The sequence below is a fragment of the Nelumbo nucifera genome, chromosome 1, assembly GCF_055504915.1.
Source record: "Nelumbo nucifera cultivar China Antique chromosome 1, China Antique-T2T, whole genome shotgun sequence".
Classification (NCBI taxonomy): Eukaryota; Viridiplantae; Streptophyta; class Magnoliopsida; order Proteales; family Nelumbonaceae; genus Nelumbo; species Nelumbo nucifera.
Genome location: NC_142649.1, coordinates 195,281,256 through 195,291,240, shown reverse-complemented (window position 1 = coordinate 195,291,240; position 9,985 = coordinate 195,281,256). Strand labels below are relative to the sequence as shown.

Genomic DNA, 9,985 nt, shown 5'->3' with positions numbered 1-9,985 from the left:
TATGCGAATCCTTGTGTAGTTGTATGTTTCCCATACATCAACTAATTAACATTATAAACCTCCGAAGCCATTATCTATTGGGAGTTTGAAACCAATATTTAACACGATGAGTGGTGTCATCCTCTAGTTTAGAAATCTTTGTTAGATGTAGAAGACGTGAATGGGTATCAAGTAGAAATAATGAAAGAATAGAATTAAGAAGGGGGTATGAAAAATGGCTGTGCTATGGAGATTATAATCTAGGGAAAAGAGGGTGGTAGAAATACAAATTATTTTTACCAATTCACAAAATTTAAAAGAAATGAAGAAAAATGAGAAGACGGTAAATATGAGTTTAGAAGATGTTGCAAATGCTTTTAAAAACCGTAGCATTCAAACTAGTGGAGAGAGGATAGAAGATGAAATTGAAATCCTACAGCTGATACAAGTCAAATTAACAGAGTAGTTTGAAGCAGCTGATTTAATAATTCCTCCCTTGGATGAGAGATTGAAGAGGTAGTTAATTCTATGAGAGCTCATTCTGCTTTTGGACCTGATGGGTTCACTCCTCTTTTTTACCAAATAGGGATCTAGAATCAGAATTGAAATGGACTATTCTGATTTCAACTGTTTGTTTGGGTGGAATTAGAATTCCATTCCCATTCCTGGTGGAATGACATTCCCCTCTTCTTTGGGAATTAAATCTCATTCCTCTTGATTCTAATTTTCATTCCCATTTTTGTTTGGACCAAATAGACAATGGGAATAGACCATTCCGATTCCAATTACGAACCAAACGGAAATCATCCATGCGTACAATAGCATGGGAAAAGCTTGCAAGCCCAAAAGAGATGGGGGTTTAGGATTTAGAAAAACGGGGGAATTCAACGAGGCACTATTTACCAAACAAGTGTGGAGACTTTTCACCTCTGTGAATGGTTTTTGGGCTTGTGTGATCAAAGAAAACCATGTGTGAAGGAAACATCCTCTTTCACTTGAAGAAAAAAATCAAGTGTGGAGACTATTCGCATTTGTAAATGGCTTATGGGCTCGAGTGATCAAAGAAAACCATGTGATGTGGCGTAATCCGGCTACTCCCTGCTGGATATGACCTAGCTACTAGCAACGATGAGAACTAGGTTCCTGAAAGAGATGAGTCAGAGATCCCGGGGTGGCTTACCCGGAGAGGATACTCCGATGGCTAAGTTAGAGCACAGTGATAGTAGAGAGCTTAAAGATGATAACAGTGGGAGAGCTTAGAGAGTGAAGATTATACACACAACAATAATAATAGAACGTACCTTCGCCCCTGGGGGGGAGTCTTTTTATACTGTGGCCCAGGTGGGTTGGTGAAACGGTCACTGGATCCCGGTTGGGATGGGACCTGTTGCGTGTTAGGTGGATGAAATGCCGTCAAACGGTAATACTGTCACTTCCCGTCAGAACGGGGAGTTGGTGAACTAATGTTACCATTATAAGTACGGTCCTGCGGGATACAGGGTACGGAGGTGTGTTCCTTGAGGTTGCCATGCGGAGGTCTGAATGTTAGGCAAGCTACTTGTAGGATACCGGGCTGCTTGATGGCGAGCTTCTCAAGCTTGTGCTCTGGTCTGCCCCTGACATGAATGCCGAAGTGCCCTTGGACCGAGGTGATTCATCTGTCCGGGCTAGATTTGTAATGAACTTGGTTCCATTAGCCTGGTCGCGATCTGGTACCAGGACAATCTTAGTCCCGAAGTGACTTTAGTTTGGGGTACTTGGCGTACCCCAGCTCGTTTTGTAGCGAGCTGATTTATGCTGAGCTGTCACCCGTGTTGAGTCATGTCCACGTGCCGATCTGATTACGTCGACTTGTCGCTCACGCTGAGTCACGTCCACGTGTCTCCCTGTCATGAGGTCGAGCCAAATTCTCCTTCATCAATTGCCCCCCACTCCTCGAGCTAGGGGTCTTGACTTGGTTCGGGGAGTTCATGATATGCCAAGTGGATTTGGCTCAAAGCCTAGGTGTTCTGTCAGATGTGTCGCGTGTGGTTAACGCACGGACGTCAAGCTATCTATAGACTCTGCAGATGCCAAAAAACGCGCTAAACTAATTTCGATCTCGAGGGTCGTGCAACCAGTTTTCTTAGGAGCCTCGGATTGCTTTGATCTCAATCATTGCTTCTTCGATATAGTGGCTATAAATAGGGAGACCCGAGACTCATTTCCTTCACCACAAGCTTACTAGTCTTCGATCTGAGGTCGCGCTTAGCTTCTTTAGCTCGGGTTTTCTAGTTTGCCACTTCCCTCTAATCCGGCCGTCTCTCTTTGGTGAGTCTTCCTTCAATTTTCTTTTCAGTTCTGTTCAATTCCATGTCGTCTTCTAGTTTCGATAGTCTTCCTGATGAGGCCGAGGAGGGTACTTCGGCCCAGGTCGGTAGCCAAGATGAGGCTACTCTGGGCATAGAGGCAGTCCGTGGCCTTCCCGATGTACAGGCACCTCAGGAGGCCCGGGAGGTCTCGGGTAGTCTGGCATCCACTTCTCACCAAGGTCGGGTGCCGGACAACTTTTGCCCTTCAACAATGACTTTGGACCGGCTTCAGGCCTTAGTTTGCCGATACAACCTCCCGAGGGAGTTCTACTACAGTCTCCCCTCAGGTAACTTCCCTTGGAAACACGATCACAACGAGATCGTGATTTTCGAAGAGCAGCTCATGGCTGGTCTTCGTCTTCCCTTACACCCTTTAATTGTAGAGGTTCTGAAGTCCTTCGATATCGCCATAGACCAGTTACACCCGAACTCTATCCGCAACGTAGTAGGGACCATCTCCCTTTTTTATGAGTACTGTCTTCCCCTCGATCTTGAGATTTTTTCTTCTATTTTGTCCATTAAGAAAAACTCTTCTTGTGTTCTTCCCGAGCATAGGAGAACTTATTACCTGTCCCCTCGCCCAAGCTATATGCACGGACTCCCCAACAAGATCCCAGCCTAGAAATGGGATTACTTCGTAGTTTGTAACCCCGAGGGGTGGCCCTTCCCAACCCACTAGAGGCCGACGATTCAGGATTCTAGTGTTAGACTGGACCTAAAGACAAGGGAGACGCTCAAGTCTTGGGCGGAGGTTGGCTTCCTCTACGCGGACTACCTTGCAGAAGACAAGCTCGCGCAGGCCGGTTTGAGTCCTGTTAGGTCACCTTGGGTTTTTTGCTTTCTTAAAATTCTGATTAGTTCATGGCTAATCTTATTTTTCATTTTTGCAGCTACCATGCCGGTCAATGCCGAAAGTCTTTTGAGGAGCTCACAGAAGGGGAAGAAGAAGGCCGTGAAGAGGCCGTGCCAGGAGACTGGTTCCTCTCCTGAAGTCTTGATCGTGGAGCCGATCTCCACTGCGCCTCCCCTGGAAGAGGCCCAACCTGCTGCTCCCGAGGCGGACGAGGTCCATCACGAGGGAGCTCGCCCCCAGGAGCCCGAGAATTCGTCCGCACCCGTGGGGGCGGATGCACCAGAGGGTTATTTCCCGAGCGTGAAAGAGAGCATCATGGACCACGTTCAAGCCATGCGCAAGAGTCAGGGTGCCATCTTTCCTAACGAGATCGCAAAGTGGGCAGAGATGTCTTCGGGTTGTCTCTTGGGACTAGTTGGCAGCCACTGTATGGTGGTAAGTACTTCGCTTCCTCTCTCTCTCTCTCTCTCTTTTTTTTTTTTTTACTGACCTCAGTTTTCTTTTGGTAGGCTAACACTGCTTGTCACGCGCTGGCCTGTCAAACAGCGATCCGCATAAGGGAAGCTCGTGAGGCTAGGGCGGAAGTGCAGAAGCTCCACCCTGAGGAGAAGGAGATGATCTTGTCCCAGGAAGGGCAGATCTCCGCACTGACAGAGGAGAAGGAGCGGCTTCAACGAGAGGTCGCGAACCACGAGGCCACGGTTAGGGAGTGCATCGAGATCTTTGAGACCATCATTGCAAATGAAAGGAAGAAGGCCGTCAAGAGCTTCAAAGAGTCTTCAGAGTTCGAGGCCCTGCAGGTCGAATACGTGTCGAGCTCCTATCGCTCTGGGTTCAAGCTGTGCCGGTACCTGATTCGGCAGAAGTTCCCCGATCTCGACCTTGGTGGGATTATGATGACAGGCCTAGACTCCGGGTTGGCCAAGGCAGCGGATGAGGAGCCCGACTCCTCAGGGGAGGAGAGCGACACCGAGGTTGAAGTGGTGGACCCCTCTGCGTGATGGCTTCTTGTTTCTCTTTTTTCTTTTGAACTGTGGGTGTACTCTCCCGGGCCGTTGAGCTCAGGTTTTAGTAAAAATCTTGTACTTAAACTTTTTTTTTGTTAATGAAATATACAGTTTTCTGAGTAATCCTGAGTGCAAGATAATTCTAAGTGTGAGTGAGCTCCAAGCTGGGCAATTTAATGTATAGGTTACCTGAATTGTCGAGCTACCGAGCTCGACGATGAGTAAGGATAACCGAAAGTATAAATTGTGTTACTCTAGACTACGCAGGTTACCCCGAACTATTGAGTTCCCGAGCTCGTTAACGAGTAAGGGTAACTGGGGTGGAATAGACATCGTAGGGTCTATACCCGAGCTGTCTTTACCTTAGGTGTTAGAAGTAGCTTGCTTATGCTAGCGAGGTAACCAGGTCTTATGTAGTGCCTAGGTCCTTGTCAGTTTGGCATTTTTGGCCCTTAGGCTTTGGGAGGGACTCGTAGTCCGCTCTTGAACTTTGCCCATGCCAAAGTGGCAACTGGGTCTTCTTGTGGCCCTTAGGCTTTGGGAGGGACCCGTAGTCCGCTTCTGAACTTTGCCCATGACGAAGTGGCAATTGGGTCTTCTTGTGGCCCTTAGGCTTTGGGAGGGACCCGTAGTCCGCTCCTGAACTTCGCCCACGCTGAAGTGGCAACTGGGTCTTCTTGTGGCTCTTAGGCTTTGGGAGGGACCCGTAGTCCGCTCCTGAACTTAGTTGCTCCTTGGAGACCTGTAAGGAACTAAATGTCAGAGGACCCGGGGTGCTAACCCGGTGAGGTCACTCCGATGGCTAAGTTAGTACTCCCATAGTAGACTGCGAGCTAGAAATCACAAACTGAGAGTTAGAGCTTGCTTACTTATTTCTGAGGCTGGTGCCTTTTCAATTCGTAATCAGAGGTAGTATCGCTTTAGGTTGTTGATGTTCCATGCCCGAGGTACTCGCTTTTCTTCTACAGTTTCGAGCTCGTATGTACCTTCCCCGAGTATCCGCTTCACTTGGTAGGGACCTTCCTAGTTTGGTCCGAGCTTACCTATGCCGGGCTCAAGTACCATAACTTTCCGGAGGACCCGGTCCCCTACACGGAAGTGTCGCTTCTTGACTCGGGCGTTATAATATCGGGCTACTCTTTGCTGGTAGGCTGCGGTCCGGATGTACGCGAGATCCTGTACTTCTTCTACTAGGTCAAGGTTGGTGCGGAGCTCGTCATTGTTTCCATCATCGTCGTAGGCTTCCAGGCGTAGTGTAGGTACCTCGAACTCGGCTGGGATTACCGCTTCCGTGCCATAGGTGAGGTTGAAGGGGGTTTCTCCTATGGCAGTCTTGACGATAGTTCAGTAAGCCCATAGTACGCTGGGCAGCTCTTCTATCCATAGCCTCTTAGCTCGGGATAAGCGGGCTTTCAGTCCGTAGAGTATGGCTCTGTTCGTGACTTCAGTTTGCCCATTCGCTTGGGGGTGTGCTACCGAAGTGAAGTTCTGTTGTATCCCCATCTCAGCACACCAGTTTTGGAACTTAATATCTTCGAACTGCTTACCATTGTCAGAAATGAGCACTCGAGGCAGTCCGAAGCGGCATACTATGTTCTTCCAAAAGAAGTTCTACACGGTTTGAGTTGTGATTGTTGCTAGGGGTTCCGCTTCTACCCACTTTGTAAAGTAATTCACTGCTACTACTAAGAATTTCCTTTGTCATATCGCTGGCGGGAATGGTCCAAGGATGTCGATCCCCCACTGTGCAAAGGGCCACGGGCTGGTGAGGTACTTCAGGTCGGCAGCAGGTTGGTGATGGATGTTGGCGTACCTCTAATATTTGTCACATTTCTTGACGAGCTCGAGTGCGTCCGCCTTCATCGTGGGCCAGTAGTATCCTTGCCGTAGTGCTTTCTGGGCGAGAGCCCTGCCCCCCAAGTGTCTGCCGCATAGGCCTTCATGGGTGTTTGATAAGAATAAAAATTATCATATTTTTATCCCTAAATATTCAGTCTTTTATACTTAATTAGTATTTAATTGGACTCATTATTCTTGTATTTCGATTCAGTGCATGAAAGAAGGCGTCAGGAGAAAAACAAGGCTAATCGGGTAATTTTGTACAGTTTCGGCGCCACGTAGAAATCTGGGCATAACTCTCCCATCCAGACTCCGATTGAGATGATTCAAGATGCATTGAAAAGATAAGGAAACAATCGACAAATTTCACGTTTTGAGTTTTGATAGATTCAGACTACATCGAAGTCAAAATTGGGCTCGAAGTCTGAGCAAATTCGTAGAGAAGCCCAACTCGCAGCAAAAGCCCAGTTCACAGAGAAGCCTTGCAGCAGCCCAATTCGTTGAAGAAGCCCAATATGAATACAAGAATAAGAAAACTGCAAAGAATCCTATCAGATTTAATTTTCTGATGTAATTCTAGAAAGATAAAGGAGATTGAGATTACCAGATAAGAGATAGGATAGGATTAGATCTAAACTAATCATTAGGAATTAGGACTTTCTATTTTTAAGAAAGAACTCCAAAAAGGAGTTGGAAACAACCCTCCTCTTATAGCTATATAAAGGGGGGGGGGGGCAGACTAGCAATCAATCAATCAATCAATCAATCAAGGGAGCAAGGAGAAATCCTCCAAGAGAGCTTCAGCCTCCAAGGAAATAGTCAGCAACCCAGGAGGAGAAGAAAGGCGGCGAAGAGGAGAATTGAAGATTCAAGGGCGAGGTGTTCCCCTCAATCAACTTCTATTCAAGAGTTTTTTTTCTTAGAACTTTACTCTCTGTTATTATTCAATTTCACTTATGTTTAATCTAAAATTTATCGTTGGAATGATTCTTTTCATTAATAATATGAGTAGCTAAATTTCTTGATCTAGGATTTGGATGTAGTCTTTTGATTTGCCTATGATAGATTTTGTTTAATTGATTGGGTTGTTGATTGTTGGGATTTATCTTTTATCTTAGGGCTTAATGCTAGTAATTAATTGGCCATTAATTACTTGAACTAAGGTATTGTGTGAAGTAGCGAGAGTGGAAGCATAATACTAGTTCATTGAGATAATTGACCTAGGGTATGTGTTGCTTAGAGATAAGAACACTCCATTGTGATTGTTAAACTGATTTCCATTGATCTTAATGGGTTTGTGTTCATTGCCCGTGATCACGAGAGTAGACACACGGATAGCATAAACACATGTGTTGTATCTTGAGAGAGAACATATAATTTGGGGAAATCTGATCATAAATTTCTACAACAATAAACCAATCTAAGAAAACATAAGTATGTCATAGGCAATCATTTGATGAAACCCGAATCCTAGGCTTTTTATAATATTCTGAATTAAACCTATTTACTTGCATTATCATTTCTTTAATTTGGCTTGAGAATTGAATTTCTAATTTCTAAATAATAGAGAAATCTTAAAATTTGGTACTTGACAACACCTTCCCTGTGGGATTGACACTCTATTCACACACTATTACTTGCCCACGATCTGTATACTTGCAGAAATCGTACAAGTTTTTGTCGCCATTGCCGGGGAAGGCAATACTATCAATATCAAAAAAATTTTGATACACTATATTACTTTAGACCTCTTATTCTTAAAAAAAAATCTGTCTTTTTGTTTTGCTCATTGCACAACCTTTTAGGTGTTTATGCCAAGCGATCCAAACGCCTGATTAGAAGATCTAGATCTTGAAAGATGAACACAAATTAATCAAGAAGCTTTTGAGGGAGTAAGAAAAGAAGAAGAGATGACAAACGGCGCTAACAGATCCTTGCACAAATTTGCCATACCAACTTCGACCATTCAGCCTAGCATTGAAAGGCCAATGGTTGCAGCTAATAATTTTGAGATCAAACCAGCAATCATTCAGATGGTTCAGCAGTCTCAGTTCGGGGGAGGAGTTATGGAAGACGCCAATGCTCATTTGGAAAATTTCTTGGAGATCCGTGATACCTTCAAAATGAATGGCATTTCTGATGATGCCATTAGACTAAGGCTTTTCCCTTTTTCTCTTAGAGACAAAGCCAAAATATGGTTAATCTCTTAAGCTTCGGGATCAATTACTACATGGGATCAGCTCACAAAGGCATTTCTAGCAAAATACTTTCCACCAGGAAAAACTGCTAAATTGAGGCATGACATCACCAGTTTCACTTAGTTTGATGGAGAGACTCTCTATGAAGCATGGGAAAGGTTCAAAGACTTGGAAAGAAAGTGTCCTCATCACGGTATCCCAGATTGGTTGATAGTACAAACGTTCTATAATGGTCTCTCCCCTCAAATGAGAAGTACTATTGATGCAACAGTTGGTGGGGCTCTCATGAACAAGAATGCTACAGATGCAAATGTTCTCCTTGAAGAAATGATAGCTAATAACTACCATTGGTCTAATGAAAGAAGCATTACAAAAAAGGCTGTTGGTGTTTATGATGTGGATGGATATTCTCTGCTTGCTTCCAAAGTTGATGCGATAGCCAAGACCTTGGAACAAGTGAACATCAATGTTCTCTCCAACCATCCAAAAGTGTGTGAATCTTGTGGGGGAAATCACCATAATTCAGATTGTCATGGGATGGAGCAAGTCCAGTTTGTCAATAATCCCAATCGGCAACCAAACAACCCTTACTCGAATTCTTACAACCCTAGATGGAGGAATCCAGGAAACCAAGGAGGCAACCAAAGGCAACCTTTCCAAAATAACTTTCAAGGAAGGAATCAAAATCAGCCCCAAGCACCACAAGAAAACATACCCTCCTATGAAACAGCTTTAGAGAAATTCATTGGGGCTACTTCTGAAAGGTTTGAGATGATGGAAAAGCAATATGACAGGTTGGAGGCAAAGGTTGATCAAATAGCTAGCCAAAATAGGAACTTGGAGATGCAAATAGGTCAAATGGCTAGTTCATTCAATGCAAGAGCTCAAGGTACTTTGCCTAGCAAAACTAAAGTCAATCCCAAGGAGCATTGCAAGGCAATTACTTTGAGAAGTGGCAAACAGCTTGAGGAAGTGAATGCCATTGCCTTAAGAAGTGGAAAGACTATTGGCGAGATCTAGGATGGTGATCAAAAAGTTGAGGTAGCCGATTCAGAAATGGAGATCGAAGGGAGTACACCTAAACTAAATTTAGATGCCATTAAACTTCCTCTCCCCTACCCTAAAAGAGTTTTGAAAGCTAATTTGGATAAACAATTTGAAAAATTTTTAGAGGTGTTTAGAAAAATACGTATTAACATTCATCTTCTTGATGTATTGTCACAAATGCCAAAATATGCCAAATTCTTAAAAGAGGTGATTTCAAATAAAAGGAAGTGGAAGGAATGTGAAATGGTGAAACTAAACGAAGAGTGCTCAACAATTCTTCAAAATAAATTGCCCCCAAAGCTCAAGGACCTAGGGAGTTTTTCTATTCCTTGCGCCATAGGAGATACTGAGTTTGAGAAAGTTTTACGCGGTTTAGGTGCCAGTATAAATCTAATGCCATATTCTATTTTTGAAAAACTTGGATTGCATGAACTAACACATACTACTATTACCCTGCAATTAGCTGATAGAAGCATTAAATATCCTAGGGGAATAGTAGAAGATGTTTTAGTCAAAGTGGGCAATTTTATTATTCTTGCCGACTTCATTTTGTTGGATATGGAGGAAGATAGGACAATGCCTTTGATTTTAGGGAGACCTTTTCTTGCTACTGGTAATGCTTTAATTGATGTGCAAAAAGGTCTACTTACTCTTAGAATCAATGGTGAAGAAGTGGTGTTTAATGTATTTAAAACCATGAACTATCCCAAC

The 9,985-nt window shown here is 44.1% G+C and overlaps 1 non-coding gene across 1 annotated transcript; it reads right to left on the bottom strand.

The window, feature by feature from the left end:
* Positions 1 to 8,317: 8,317 nt before the first annotated feature.
* Positions 8,318 to 8,424, bottom strand: LOC148804318 (small nucleolar RNA R71). Its single transcript, XR_016081560.1, has one exon. It is a non-coding gene; the product is annotated as a small nucleolar RNA R71 (small nucleolar RNA).
* Positions 8,425 to 9,985: the final 1,561 nt, after the last annotated feature.